This window comes from Canis lupus, chromosome 3, assembly GCF_048164855.1.
Source record: "Canis lupus baileyi chromosome 3, mCanLup2.hap1, whole genome shotgun sequence".
Lineage (NCBI taxonomy): Eukaryota > Metazoa > Chordata > Mammalia > Carnivora > Canidae > Canis > Canis lupus.
The window spans coordinates 22,535,306-22,550,988 of record NC_132840.1 but is presented as its reverse complement, the minus strand read 5'-3'; the positions used below and the strand labels follow the sequence as shown (position 1 = coordinate 22,550,988).

The window sequence follows — 15,683 nt, the reverse complement described above, 5'->3', positions numbered from 1 at the left end:
CCAGGCTGTTCACTTGGGCTCCAGTGCCCAGTTACTATGTTTCCATGGCAACCTACACTTATCTGAAAGCAGCAGTCGCCACCCTACCATCCACTCTGTGTTTACTGTTCCAGCGTCCCTGTAGCCCATTGCATCTGTCAAAAATGCTGTAAATGCTGTGACAATAGTCCCATCCCACGTGTGACTTCTTCAACACTCTTTCCATCAACAGGTGGGGTCTACATCCCTGTCCCTTGACACTCAGCACGTGTTGGTGAACTTGGCCATGAGAGGGTGGCAAAAGTGACACTATGTTGGCTTCCAGAGCTAGGTCATGAAAGGCAAGGCAGCTTCCCTGTTGCTCACTGGGGTGTCTGCTCCTGAAGCTTCCGGTGGCCATGCTGTGAGGAAGCCCAAGCCCCCCCACATGGAGAGACCACCCAGACCACCCAGGGGTGGGCCATGCCAGCCGCACCCCTTCACTGAATCTGCCTGCAGCCAGGAGACCCGACTGGATCCTGACCACAGAACCCATGGGAGAGAGATACTGCTGATGCACTTGTGTTCTCCTACAAATGATGCATTCATGACCCAATCCCTAGTGGTTCAGAGTGTGACCTTATTCAGAGATGAGGTTTTTACAGAAGTAATCAAGGTAAAGTGAGGTCATGAGGGGCGGCTCTAATCCACTATGACTGGTATCCCTGTAAGAAAAGGAAAATCAGACATAGAGATGACAGGGAGAAAGCCATATGGATGTGAAGGCAAGGATTGGGGTGATGCTTCTACAAGCCAAGGAACATGAGAGATCACTGGCAAGCCCCATTAGCAGCTGGGGGAGGACTGGAACATAGCCTCCCTCATGGTATCCGCAGGAGCCCACCCTGCCCGCACCCTCATCTCAGACTCCCAGCCCTCAGAGCTGTAGGCAAGCAGACTTCTGTTGTTTAAGCCCCTCAGTGGTTGGTACTTGGTTACAACAGCCCTAGCAAAGAAACAGAGGAGAAAATAAAATGATTGCTGTTTCAGTCACGAAGCTTTGGGGTGATTTGTGACATGGCACCCGCTTGCTAGAACATTCTCCTGCAAAGCTGAATCTCCCTGGAGGCAGGAGTCCCTGACACTTGGTGCACATCTAGTAAATATTTGCTGCTTGAGCACCTGGATCGACCAGTGGATGGTTTCCTACCCCTGCCTTCAGGTAGTTCCCTGAGCAGCCCCACTGGTCGAGGTTCATCCCCCAGAGAAGAAAGATCTGGGCGCACTGAGCTGGGCTCCAAGCTCAGAAGCAATGTGAGCTTCCATTGCAGGCCTGGGAACCGCAGTGAAAACCCACTCAGTGATGCATTTCCTGAGGGAGCCTGTGCCTGGAAAAACAGGAAAGTTAGTGCCTATGCATTTTTATGGGCGCCCAGCATGCGATTTTGGAGGATGGAGGACTGAAAGCCAAACAATGCCCACGAGTTGTTAAAAAATAAGTGGGAAGGCCATATGCTTTTGCATTCAAGCAAGACACACAATTGAATGGATATTGCGTGGAAAAGCCCCCGGACACTCAGTCTTGGCTTCCGGGATGTGCAGGGGCCCCCTGTGGCCTCACACAGCAAGGATGGAGGGCTGGGGACCCTTGGAGGCAGCTGGGGCTGCGACACCCAGCCCCTGCCTCCAGGCAAGTGGATCACTTGCCAACCGGAATGGACGGATATTGTTTTTAATTTTTCTCAAAAGTACAGTGAAGTGTGTTGAGAGTTGATATTTGACCTTTTATTGAAAATCACGGCTCAAGTCAAACGTAACACATTTGGACCACGGGATTAGTGACCACGGAAAAGGACCCCTAAGGATGAGGACGTGGGAGGACAGGGAAGGTGGTGACTCTGCAGGTGGTACAGCTACTGAGGGGCCCAGTGGCTTTTGATCTCCGGCCCACCCAGCTCCGAGCTGCCATGCTGAGGACGAAGCCACACACACACACACACACACACACACACATGCACGGCTGCACCGCCCGGGGTGAACCTGCTGCCACCTGTGGCAGAGGGGCAGCCAGCAAGCACTGCCAGCAGAGGGGTCAGCACGCGGGTGGGACAGCCAGGGCCCGGGGAGCCTTGCTCCCCTGACCACCCTCGGCTCATCCGTGTGACAGAGTTAGCTTCACTTCATTTAGTCAACATTGTGAAGCCACATCAATGACCCTACACTACATCGGTAGCCCTCTGAGCTTTCGGGGGGGAGGAATGGACTCCCCTAGGACCTCACTTTTCAGCTGTCACTCTTCTATTTCTTTACATGCTTTGCGCCTGTGCCCTTATAATTTTGTAATGAGTGCATGTGCTTCTCTTCACTTCCTACATTATAAGCCTCGCTTTGCTGTTTATTGTCTTTTAGGGGCTGGTCACCGTCTCAAGATGTGGAAGGCGGAGCTTCTCTCCTGCTGGATTTTTCAGGTTTTTTTCCATTTTCTCTATTATAAAACTATGAGCACGAACATTCTCACACCAGCAAATGTTTCTAACATGAGCATTCGCTTACTTCCTTGGAATAATTTTCTAAAAGTAAGATTTTTACCAAATCAAGGCATTATGGCCATTAATCAAGCTAGTTATTACTATCTAGTAATAGATAGTAGCTAGGAATTACTATCAAGCTAGTTCTTGATACCCGGGTGTATATCCTCTCCCCGCAGATGTGAGCATTCATGCCCCCAGCAGCCATGTGGCTGGCGGGCCACCGGACTCCGCGGCCACGCCGGTTCTGCGAGGTAGCGTCATCTAAGACGGTGGCCAACTTAACAGAACTTAGCAGGTGTAAAAGGCCTCCAAATCTGCAGACTCAGGCTCGTATCTCCGCGGGGGACTTTTTTCTCCTCCTGTGAAGAGCTCAAGCAGGATACGGCGGCGGCGGCACCGTGTTTGCATCTTGGCATTTGAACCACACTAACCTGATTATTAAAATCACTGCTGTTACTTGCATTTACTTATTTATTTTTCCGTGGAAGAAGTGCTTTTCTTCAGTTCAACAGAACGTGGAAGTCTGAAAAAACCCTGCCTTCTGCAGAGGATGTGAGCTGGCTCGTGGCCAGCGGCTGGACTTCACCCCTTGTAAATAACTCCCTTTCCCGTCAGGAGCCAGAGATAAGCCGTCCAGGACTCTGCGCGGAGAGGCTGGTACCCCTTCCATCTGCTGAAGCGCAGTGGCCCCCCGTCAGCTGCCAGCCACCCCCCCGCCAAGACCGTGAGCGCCAAGTGAAAGGGCCCCAGCGTGCCGCGTTCCGTAAATGCTGCCTGGGGAGAATCTTTTACGTTTCCTTTCAGCTTTCAAAGCGTTGGCAGGGTGGGTTCTGGTGAAATCCAGCACTAGGCTGAGTGCCCAGCCCTGTCCACTCCCTCCTTGTCTCAGCCTCCCACAGCAGCCCTAGGCCCTTACCCACCTGTCGCCCCCAGGTCCCTCCATGCGCATCCGAGGCCCCTGTGCCAGTGTCTCTGGGTGTGTGCTTTTTGGGGAGAGGCACAGAGGCACACGTGCAGGGACTCCCAGGCTGCCCCATCCCTGTGCTGCTTCAGTGCATCCTTGGTGAGCAGGGACTTCACACCGGTCACCTCTGGTGTCGTGGGACAGTGGGCTTCAGCCTGCCGTCTCTGCTCCCACCTCCAGAGCCTGTCTGCTCCTTGAGGGGGTGCACTTCCAGCACACACAGAGGCAGGAGACTGAGGCCGAGGGCATGCACGTTTGTGCAGGTTACCATGCAGAGGTGCAGAGTGGAGGTCCAGCTCAGATCTCTGGAACAGAAGGCTGAGGTGGAACTGGAAATATGTTGCTGGAGAGGTGTGTGAGACAGTGTGTGTGTGTGTGTGTGTGTGTGTGTGTGTGTGTGCATGAGTCAGGTGGTGTCACGTGAGCAGATGAATGTACATGTCAGTGGGTGTGACTTGGGGCGTTTATGTGTGAACGTGCAGCTGTGTATATGTGTTAATGTGAAAGTGTGCGTGTGTATGTGTGAGTCATGACCTGTGAGTGTGCAAATGTGGGCAGGTATGTGTGAGTCAAGGTGCACAAGCATCTACATGTGTGTGGATGTGTGTGTGTCTGGTGTGCATGCTTGTGTAGATCTCTGTGAGACTCAGGGGTATTGATGTGGGCGTGAAGATGTGTGAGTTAGTGAGTGCACCACCACAGCTCACAAGTTCCCACCTGACCTGGGCCTGCATCTCTCCTTCGCTCCAATGACTTCCCTGACTTGGGGGCCACCCTCCCCTGTTCACGTGCCCTCCTGGACCTCTGTGTTCCTGCCTGTCTATTGCTGTCTTGCCTTCAGGCCTCTGCTCAAATGCTGTCTTGTGCCCTCCCGGAGCCCCCATCCCCCCTGCCCCCCGGCTCCGCCGCAGCCACACATCCGTTATGTGCACGTCTGCTGTCCTCTGACCTCCTGGATGCCTTCTGTAGGTCAGGGCCCACTGCTGCGTGCCGCGCTGGAGCACTGCCTGGACCCAAGGTGGGCACTCAGGGAACACGTGCTGATGAGTGAATACTGACTTGTTTATTTTTTAACTCGAAAGCAAAAAATTAATTATGCTTTTAACCTTAAATTCCACTGTATGTTGACTCAGGAGGCATTTGTCATTAACTAAAAGATCTCGGGACTAACTTTTCAACTCAACCAAGGGGGTTTGGAAATGAACCCCACTCTTTTGAGGCCTGACTCCAGCTGCCTGGGAGCTTGACGGGGCTCAGCAGCCGGTCTGGGCCCGTTTCCACCCTCACTCTGCCAGCCTCAGAACATGCTCAGCCCCGGGGGGTGTGTTCTCGCCATTTGCCAGGTTGTGGGGTGGGAGGGCGGGATGTGCACTGCTGGATTCCGGGCAGCTTCTGCCCAGGTGGAAAGGCTCATTCTGAGAAGTAGCCTGTTTCCCAGGTGAAAAACAGCCATTTTCAAAGGAAAATGAGCTGCCCAGACTAAGGCTGGAGTTTGCTATGGGGACAGGGTGACTTCGAGTGCCTTTAGTTGGGGTGAACCTCGGGTTTCCAGAGTGCGGCCTTCCTGTACCCTAGATGATCCTCCCAGCATCACTCCCCTCCCTGACTCCCACAGCCTGGGGTGCAGGGAAGGAGGCAGAGGGTGGGTCTTTGGGCCTTGCAGGGTCTCTGAGTGCTGCCTGCAGCCCTCGGTGGTGGCAGTGAAATCTTGACTCTGGGTGTGAGTAACAGGGCCCTTGGAGATGTCTGCAGAGGAAAGAAAATCACACTCAGGCGAACCACTCTTGGCATTCAAAGTGACTCCACAGGGATCGTGCCAGGGGGTACAGCTGTCCTGAAGAGGTAGGTTGCTCTGTCTGCACCCCTCGGCCCTCTGGGGAAGCAGCTTTGCCATGCCTCGCCACACCTTCCTCCTTACTCCTGTGTTTGGAAGGAAAAGTCCCTAGGGCCCCCGTTCCTCCATGCAGGAATGTCCAGACCAGTTCTCTGTGGAGCTGAAGTGTACTTTCCTCCTGCCCGCAGAACCAATGGGTTATGCGTCCGTCATTTGCACAGTCAGCAACCTGCACCACAAGTTTGGGCAGACCTTCTAATGATGAGAGGGCATCAGGAGACAGCACAGTTAGCCCCAGCCCGCAGCATCTGGTGCTCCCCAGGCTCAGCTGAGCCCGACTTCCATGAGCAAATCCAGGACTGCTCAGTTGGGGGCTGTGTCTGGACGCGACCGTGTTGAGACTTAGCATGGCTAATTAATAATATTGAGCCAAGAGAGATAAGGGCAGGGATGTAAAAGATACCTGCAGTGAAATTGCTACAAGAAATGTCCAACATGACCCCAGAGGCACTGGCCACAGATCTCACTCTGAGTTCTTTTACCTCCACAGTTAGAGGGAAATAGAATTATCTTGAACAGTATAGCACTCGTAAAATGAAAAAAAAAAGGGGGGGCGCATTGTTCAGAGGCTTAAAGCTATTTCTATCATCAAGAAATGTCTTCCTTCTATACCTAGTTTGCTGAGATTTTTATTATGAAAGAAGGTTGAAATTTGTCAAATGCTTTTTCTGCTTCTACTGAGTTGATTGTGTGTTTATCCTTCATGCTGTTAATGTGGTGTCTTCTATTAATTGACTTGCTTTATTGGACCACTGTTACATCCCAGGGATATATCCCACTGGGTCATGGTGTATGATCCTTCTGTTTGAGATAGTTTGCTAGTATTTGGTTGAGGACTTTCACATCTGAGTTGGCTTGTAGTCTCCTATTCTTGCAGTGCCCTTGCCTTGCTTTGGTACCGGAATAATGCTGGCCTCCTAAAATGAGTTTGGAAGTGTTTCCTGTCCTTCAGGAATGTACCTCAATATAGTAAAGGAAGTATGTGAAAAGCCCACAGTTAAGATCATATCCAATGGGGAAAAACTGAGAGCTTTCTCTCTAAGGTCAGGAACAAGGCAGGGATGTCTACTCTCGCCATGTGTATTCAACATAGTACAGGAAGTCCTGACCTGAGCAATTAGGCAAGAAAAAGAAATAAAAGATATCCAAACTGGAAAGAAAGAAGTAAAATTTGCTTCTTTGCTTCTAAAACATGCAGATGACATGATCTTATATGTAGGAAATCTTCCAGACTCCACAACAAATGTAAGGTTGTAGGAATCAAAATCCACACACCAAACTCAGTTACATTTATGTACTCTAACAACAGACTATCTAAAAGGGAAATTAAGAAAACATTCTTGTTCATAATAGCATCAAATAGAATAAACTACTCAGTGATAAACTTAACCAAGGAGAGGAAAGGCTTGTACACTGAAAACTATAAAACAGTGAGGACACAGGGACACCTGGTGCCTCAGTGGTGGAGCATGTACCTTTGGCTCAGGTCATGATCCCGAGATTCTGGGATCCAGTCCTGCACTGGGCTTCCCACAGGGAACCTGCTTCTCCCTCTGCCTATGTCTCTGCCTCTCTCTCTCTCTCTCATTCTGTGTGTGTGTGTGTGTGTGTGTGTGTGTGTGTGTGTGTGTCTCATGAGTAAATAAAAAGAAAACAAAACAAAGCCATTGAGGACATGCAGAAGAATAAATTAGATCCTTATCTCACACCATATGCAAAAGTCAACTCAAAGTGGATTAACAACTTAAACATAAGGTCTGAAACTGTAAAACTACAGTTAGGGGAAAACCTTGACATTAGTCTGGGTGGTGACTTTTTGGCTATGACCCCAAAACACTGCAACAAAAGCCAAAAAAAAAGACAAATGGGACCACATCCAACTGAAAAGTGTCTGCACAGCAAAGAAAACCATCAACAGAGTTAAGAGATAATTCATGGTATGGAGCAAAATACCTGCAAGCCATACATGTGAATGTGATGAGGGGTTACTATCCCCAATACATAGGAACCCAGACAACTCAGTAGCAGGAATACAGAAAACCCAACTAAAAAAAAATGAGCAAAGGACTTGAATAGACATGTCTCAAAAGAAGACATACAAATGGGCAACAGACACATGGAAAGATGCTCAACATCACTCATCACCAGGGAAAAAATACAAATCAAAACCATGATGAGATGTCCCCTCACACCTGTCAGAAGGACTATTACCAAAAAGACACAAAAGAAACAGTCAACAAAACTAAAAGACAACCTACAGAATGGGAGAAGATATTTGCAAATGACATATTAGATAATGGGCTAGGATCCCAAGATACTAGGGCTAGTATTCAAGATCTATAAAGAACTTATTAAACTCAACAGCAAGGAAACAAACAATCCAATCATGAAATGGGCAAAAGACATGAACAGAAATTTCACCAAAGAAGACATAGACATGGCCAACAAGCACATGAGAAAATGCTCCGCATCACTTGCCATCAGGGACATACAAATCAAAACCACAATGAGATACCACCTCACACCAGTGAGAAGGGTGAAAATTAACAAGACAGGAAACAACAAATGTTGGAGAGGATGTGGAGAAAGGGGAACCCTCCTGCACTGTTGGTGGGAATGTGAACTGGTGCAGCCGCTCTGGAAAACTGTGTGGAGGTTCCTCAAAGAGTTAAAAATAGGGCTACCCTACGACCCAGCAATTGCACTCTGGGGATTTACCCCAAAGATACAGATGCAGTGAAACGCCGGGACACCTGCACCCCGATGTTTCTAGCAGCAATGTCCACAATAGCCAAACTGTGGAAGGAGCCTCAGTGTCCATCGAAAGATGAATGGATAAAGAAGATGTGGTCTATGTATACAATGGAATATTCCTCAGCCATGAAACGATGAATACCCACCATTTGCTTCAACGTGGTTGGAACTGGAGGGTATTATGCTGAGTGAAGTAAGTCATTTGGAGAAGGACAAACGTTTGGTTTCACTCATACGGGGAATATAAAAAATAGTGACAGGGATTAAAGGGGAAAGGAGAGAAAATGAGTGGGAAATATCAGTGAGGGAGATAGAACATGAGAGACTCCTAACTCTGGGAAACGAACAAGGGGTAGTGGAAGGGGAGGTGGGCGGGGGGATGGGGTGACTGGGTGATGGGCACTGAGGGGGACACTTCACGGGAGAGCACTGGGTGTTATACTATATGTTGGCAAATCGAACTCCAATAAAAAAACATACAAAAAAGGCAGCCCTGGTGGCTCAGCGGCTTGGCACCGCCTTCAGCCTAGGGCATGATCCTGGAGACTCGGGATCGAGTCCCACGTCAGGCTCCCTGCATGGAGCCTGTTTCTCCCTCTGCCTGTGTCTCTGCCTCTCTGTGTGTGTGTCTCTCATGAATAAATAAATAAATTTAAAAAAAATACAAAAAACCCCCAAAAAGACAAAAGATGGGGCCCTGGGGTTGGTTAAGCATCTGGCTTCAGCTCAGGTCATGATCCTGGAGTGTTGGGATCGAGCCCCATGTCGGGGCTAAGATTTTATTTAAAATCTTAAAAAAGACAAAAGATAAAAGCTCTTTGGGATGTATACAAAAGGGAACCCTTGTGCGCCGTTGGTAAGAATGTAATTTTATACAACCATTATAGAAATAGTCTAAAGGTGGGACACCTGGGTGGCTCAGTGGTTGAGTGTCGGCCTTTGGCTCAGGGTGTGATCCTGGGATCAGGGATCAAGTCCTGCATCGGGCTCCCCAGAGGGAGCCTGCTTCTCCCTCTGCCTATGTCTCTGCCTCTCTCTCTCTGTGTCTTTCATGAATAAATAGATACAATCTTTTTTTTTTTTTTAAATAAATAGTCTACAGGTTCCTCAAAATATTAAAAGTCGAAGTGCCATATGATCTAGCAATTCCACATCTCTGTATCTAGCCAAAGGAATTGAAATCAGGATCTCGAAGAGATATCCCAGCTCCCACGTTTGCTACAGCATTGTTCACAACAGCCAAGATATGCAAACAATCTAAATGTGTATGGATGATTGAAGGGAATAGAACACACGTGGTTATATACACACAACTGGAATATTATTCAGCCCTTAAAAAGAAGGAAATCCTGGCAGTGGTGAAACATGGATGAACCTGGACAGCATTACGTTGTTAACACCAGATACAGAAAGACAGACACTACGTGAGTTCACTTACACATGGAGTCTACAAAAATCTGACTCACGGATGCGGAGAGAAGACAGAACGTAAAGACTGCTAACTCTGGGAAACGAACTAGGGGTGTTGGAAGGGGAGGAGGGCGGGGGGTGGGAGTGAATGGATGACGGGCACTGGGGGTTATTCTGTATGTTAGTAAATTGAACACCAATAAAAAATAAATAAATAAATAAATAAATAAATAAATAAATAAATAAATAAAAAGAGCGGTGGCTGCCAGGGGCAGGGGAGGGAGACACCTTCTCATGCAAGGTGAGGTATTGAGGCGCTGGCACCTGTAGTGCACAGTCCTGAATCGTGTTCTTAAGAACTTGGTGAGACAAGTAGATCTCATGCAACCTTACCACAATTCAAAAATAAAAAAAAGAAGTTTTTAAAAAAATGGGAGATTTTTAAAATGGGATTTTTTTTAAAATGCTGATTAAAAACTGGAATTTGAAATGTCAACAGTAAGGCTATGGTTAAGGAAATTAAGATAAGCAACCTGATGACTTACCATGAGACTTTTAAACTAATGTTATTAAGTGTTAAGTGATGTTTACGTAAAAATGTAAAGAAAAATATGTGAAATGTGTGTATGCTGGGGTGACAGCATAAAACACTCGAATGAACAAAAAGATAAAGATCACATTTTGCACTCTTTCAAAATCGTTCTAGCGGTTTGTGGAAGTTGACTGTTTCATACGAATTTTAGAAAATCCGGCTGTCAGGTTCTTCCCCAGACTGCTGGGATTCTGATGGGCGCGTCAGGGAAGGTACAGTCGCTTTGAGGGGAGACGGTGGCTCCATACGGCTGGGTCATCCCACCCACGAACAGAGGTCGCTTTTTATTTGTTCGGGTCTTCTTTCACTTCTTAATAAAGTTTTCAATTTCTCCATAAAAGTTCTGCACTTTCTTTTAAAGGGTAATTCCCAGGTGCTTTATAATCACTGGAATGGCATATTACTCTGCACTTTGTTTTAATGTGTCTTCCAGTCCCTTTTTGCTTCCATGCGGGATGGCCGTTGATGGTGCATGCTGAGCTCACCCGCGGCACACTCGCCACACTTCGGTTGCCCATCCTGGCTCTTCCTTTCAGGAGGTTTCACACCTGTGCAGATATGACAAGTGCGTGGTGCCTCTCCCCCTAACCCCAAACCCCATCCTGTGTGTGGCTTATTCGATCAGGGGACTGGCTTTGCCCTCCCAGGGCTCAGCTGCCCAGGAGCAGCCCTTAACCAGAGGTGGGTGGCTGCCTCAGTTCTCTCGTCCTGTAATTGGGATGCCCCTGGGGCACATTCCACAAGCCTTCTAGAGGTTTCTGGCAGGGTGGACCACCAGCTGCCCTCAGGGGCCCAGCCTGCTCAGCGGTGCACCTTTTCTTGGGCACCCTTTTTCCTTGTCTCATTTCTCCAGTCCCCGAGGGGTATTTCCTGGGGTCATCTTCCAAAGACATTGCGTTCCTCACCCTCAGGGTCTGCAGTGGTGGGAGCCCGGACAGAGAGAGCAACCGAATGCTTATCCTTGTGCGCGTGCCCTGGACAATGAGCACGAGGGCAGGGGGGAAGGGTCTGTGCCTGCCCTGCTCTGTGCAGGGTTCCTGGTGCCACATCTGATGCTTCCACAGTTAGAAAGTCGATGGGCGAGCAAGACGGACAGTAGGTGGATGGATGGGTGAGTGGGTAGACGGACCCAGGAAAGATGCAAAGAGGGAAGGGTGGGGATGGGAGCGGATGGATGACCGTTGAATGTATGGACGATGGGTGTGAAGGATCCTCAGATCGCATCCAACCCAGGGGCCGACAGCACTTTCTGGTAAAGCATCTTGCAGGTCTCCCCCCACCCTTCCCCCATTACATTCCACATCCTTTTCTGAAAAAAGTTTCTTCGGGGCTCCAGAGGGATAATTGCTCCCACCCCACCCTTCCCCAGAATCATAGTGCACCAGGCCTCCACCCCCTCCTGAGGACCTTGTTTTGGGGAATGAGCAAGACAGAAAACCACAAAGCCAAGCTGGGGTGGTATTATGGGCTCTCAGTTTGGGTCGGAGAGAAGGCCGAAGCCATCCGGTGACTCAGCCACGAGTGCCTGCCGGGATATGCTGGCCAGAGGGCCCGGCGTCCGGGCAGGAGGCAGGGAGGGGTGCTCACTGGACCCTTCAGGAGGAGCGCCCCACCCTCTGCGTCCGCCCCCCGCCTGCCGGCTCAGACCCCAGACCTCTCCCAGGAAGCCCTGCCGCTTGCCCCCACATCGAAAGCTTGGGCGGAGCTGCCCCTGGCGAGGCGTCTGGATGGTTTACATTATCTGACTGATACTAGATCTTTTCCTGAAAGCCTAGTTTAATGAGGGGGGAGGGGAGTCGGTGGGTGGCCATGGATTTTTGAAGCTGGGAAGTGAGGTGAGAACTTTGGAGGAACAAAGGCAAAGAGCCTGGGCAGGGATAGTGTGAGGTACTAAGTTTGGATAGTCCTGCAACTGGGCCCACTCGTGAATTCAAACGACACTAATACAGATGATGCTGGATGCTTACCGTGCGCTAGCGATGTGGGGTGGCCCGTCTAACGGTGTTGAGTCTTCCCGACAGCTTTGTTGCGTGGGTTCCATGACCAGCTCTCTTTTATAAGTGAGGACCTAGGGCCCAGAGAGATTTGCTCCAAGACACACAGCTAGTTAGTAGAGGAGCCAGTTCCAACCCCGGCTAAACCCTTCGCTGCAACATTGCTGTTCTTGGCACCATATCCGATGAGGATACGACCAACTTATCTCTGTGATCACTGCCTCCATTCCCTGTCCCCCTGGAAGACACAGCCAAGGACTGTGAAGATGCTTGCCAGTCCCCAGTGCCTTAGGACGGGGGAGATTGGGAGGTGGGGGACTGATGATCGGCACTCCCATGAACTGAGTGATGCCTCAAGTAGGTCTCTGGTCCTCCCTGAACGCCAGTCTCTTCATCTGTAGAGTGGAGGTGGGCTTCTTTCTGGTGGCAGGAGTTTTTTTTAGTGCTAAAATTCTGGAGAATCCCCCTCCATTTGCTGCGTGTGCCCCACATCCCACACAAGCCTAGTTTAATAACAATTGGACTTTCTCTGTGGAGGCTAAATAGGATGGTGCATAGAGATGCACTCCATGCAAAGTCTGGTAGATCACATTCAGGAGGATGGTTTTCCTGGTTTTCCTGCTGCAACTCACAACCCTGGGTTTTCAGAGGCTCAACACACGGAAGCTTCTTTCTTGCTCATGCTGTAGTCCAGCACCCGTTTTCCCATTTAGGAGCCTTCCCCCTTCCATCTTCTGGATCTCCCTTCTCCCAGTCCTTGGACACCCCTCTATTCAGCAGGTGGGTGAGGAAGGAGAATGAGGAAGGTTGCCCGTGAGCATTTTATGGATCAGACCCAGAAGCAGTCAACATTGCTGTTGTCATATCCCACTGCCCATGACTCAGCCACCTGGCTGTCCTCTCCCCTGCCACCTGTAAGGGCATCTGGGAACTGCAGAGGGCTGTGTGCCCTGGAGGAAAGGGAAATGACTTCGGGAACAGTCTGTCAGTCCCTACCCCAGAAGTGATAGTCATGGTCATAAAAAAGAAATTGCTGCTGTTGATCATTTTGTAGAAGAAAACCAGAGTCCCTTTGACTTGCTTGTCAGAACTGAGAAAGGCTCAGGATGACCACCAGTTCCATGCGTGTACAAGCATGAGTGTGCAGAGGTCTGAGTGTGTATTCCTCAGAAAACAAAATCCGAGGCAAACACTTGCGTGCTACTACCTTGTCAGGAGGCAAAATCCCAGAGAGCAGAAGTGAGGGGAAGGGGAGCCAGCAGGAGGGTCCGATGAAGTGGCCACCACTTGGTGTTAAGAGATTTGGTTGTTCAGTTTTAGGGGACCATCTTCCTAAAGTCCATGCCTACAAACTGCTTCTCAGGACAGTCCGTCCAAGGAGAAAGGAAGGAAATTTATCCACTGTCTTCTGTGAGTCATTGGCCAACGGTCCACCCCATGATGCCTGAACTCTTTTCCTGGTTGTGCATGGACAGAAGGGCAAGTACCAGGCCATATGCGCCCCCGGGCAACAGACAGTTCCTGGAGGGAGTGGTGGAAGGTGCCCAGGGCGGACATCCAGCAAGGCGCCTGCAGAATGCAGTTGGAACCCATGAAAAGGTGTCTGGGACAGGTGTCATGTTTGCCAAGCTCACAGACACCAAACTGCGAAGGCACTGAAATCCAGAGACAACTTGGCGCCCGGCACCTGGTTAGCCCACAACAACATCCCCGCCTGAAGCTGAGCGTGATTTCTGCCTTGCACTGTATCTGACCTCTTGAGAGCTTGAGTGTTTGCTGGAAAAAAAAAAAAAAAAAAAAGCCCATGCACACATGATTCTCTGAGGCCGAGGCCCTGTCATCCTTCACCGAAATGAGCCCCTTCAGCAAATGTAAATACCTTCCATGTTCCCCCGGAGGCCCGTCCTAACAAGGCCTCGCCGGGCCTCCTCGTAATCCCCGGGATTGCTGAAGCTTTTAGGTTTAACGGAGTAATTTGTAAGGCCGCCTGACTCGCGGCCAGCTCTGCAGGGACTTGCCTGCAGGGTGCTCCCTGGCAGCACAGGTGAATGGCTCTGCCACCTACAGCTCGAGCCCCTGGAGCCTTGGAGTCTCAAGCACTGCCGGGAAGAATTGGCAGTGACAAAGCACAGTCCTGGGGCGGGCGGGGGGCGGGGGGGGGGGTTAGGAAGACGGGGGAGGGAGTAGCCACTGGGTTTGAATAATAGTGCCCAGGAAGAGCACAGAGCTCTAGGATCTGAAGGTCCTGCTCCACTTGGGGCTGGTGGCTGCAGTAACTCGCTGGGTGACCTTGGGCTTGCCAGATAATCTGCTCTCATCACTCCCTTCCACGGTGTCTGATGCCAAGGCTCACAGGTCTGCTGAGGGGCCTCTTGCCTGCTCCCCCGTCTCATGCTCCCAACTCTCCCCTCCCCAGCCACACCAGCCTCCCACAGCAGCGTCCACGCGGGAGGCGCTCTGCGGCGTCTGCTGGGGCTCCCCTGGCCTGTGTTTCTCACTTCTGCACACAACCAGGCGGGGACCCTGAGACTGGGGCCCAGTGGATGCGGGAGGAGCGCTGTGTGCACATCTAGCCTGGCTCTCTTCCTCGTCCACTGACGTGATGCCAACATCCAGCAGGAGATGCCAAGACCTGAGAGAATGGGTTCTGGAACCACCGCGTGGAGCTGAGTACCCACCCCACGGTCCTGTGTTGGACTGTGACGGAAGGTTAAGCTCCTGGAACCCGGGGATATTTGTTCCAGTCGCTAGGCTACCCTCACTGACACATCGCCAAGAGGTGGATTCAGCCTCTTTGACTCTGTTCTCCCATCCTGCAAACAGGGACAACATAGACACCTCGCCTGGCCACCAGGGGTGTTGTGAGCTCCAGGGAGGCAGCCGCAGTGCTGGCCCAGGGCCAGACAGGTCCCTGGCTGTAGGACGCGGAGGCTGCCCGTAGCGCCGTCAGGAGGACATGTCGTGTGGGTAAAGCATGTGGAGCAAGGCCCTGCTTGGATCACCCGGGGTTCCTGGTTGGAGCTCCACCTGACCCGGCAGCAAAGGCATTTAGAAAGAACTATTAGCAAGGTCACAGGTTTTGAGAATGCTGTAAAATGTGCAAATGAGGGCCTGAAATGAACCCTTAGAACCAGGCTGGAGGGGCACAACTTCGACCCCCACCGAGTCCTGCCTCCAGACACAGTGTCTGGGTGTGTCTCAGGGGCTGAGAGCCTGTGTCACTCCCTTGCATCGTAGCTCCTGGGCGCTGCACCACGGGCGTTCAGCAGGCCAGCGTGACCCAGGGCTCCCCTGCAGGTCAGACCTGGATCCCAGCGTCATCTCCTGCTGACTGTGACCTTGGGCCAGTTAACCCCCCGAGCCTCAGGCTCCTCTTAGGTAGACCCAGAGAGCAATAAAGCTCACCTTATGAGATTGTTTTGAGGATTCCAAGTAGTATCCTGGGAAGGCACTGAGCACAACACCCACCATATATATAGTAAACTCTCGATCAAAGCTCCCAGAGCAGTTCATCTGCTGCTCATCTGATCCAGCCTGGGGTCCCGGGGTGGGTGTGTGGCCCCAACCCAGCGATGAGGGACACCCT

At 50.7% G+C, this 15,683-nt stretch overlaps 1 long non-coding RNA gene across 4 annotated transcripts in view; it reads left to right on the top strand.

Annotated features, from left to right (window-relative positions):
* The window catches only part of LOC140630008 (uncharacterized), a 74,735-nt gene extending 65,554 nt beyond the window's left edge, over positions 1-9,181 (top strand). For all 4 annotated transcript variants that reach the window (XR_012027793.1, XR_012027790.1, XR_012027791.1 and 1 more), the window contains 2 exons: positions 2,368-2,426; positions 2,666-9,181. This is a non-coding gene — a long non-coding RNA (uncharacterized lncRNA). The remainder of the gene's footprint in view (positions 1-2,367; positions 2,427-2,665) is intronic.
* Positions 9,182-15,683: the final 6,502 nt, after the last annotated feature.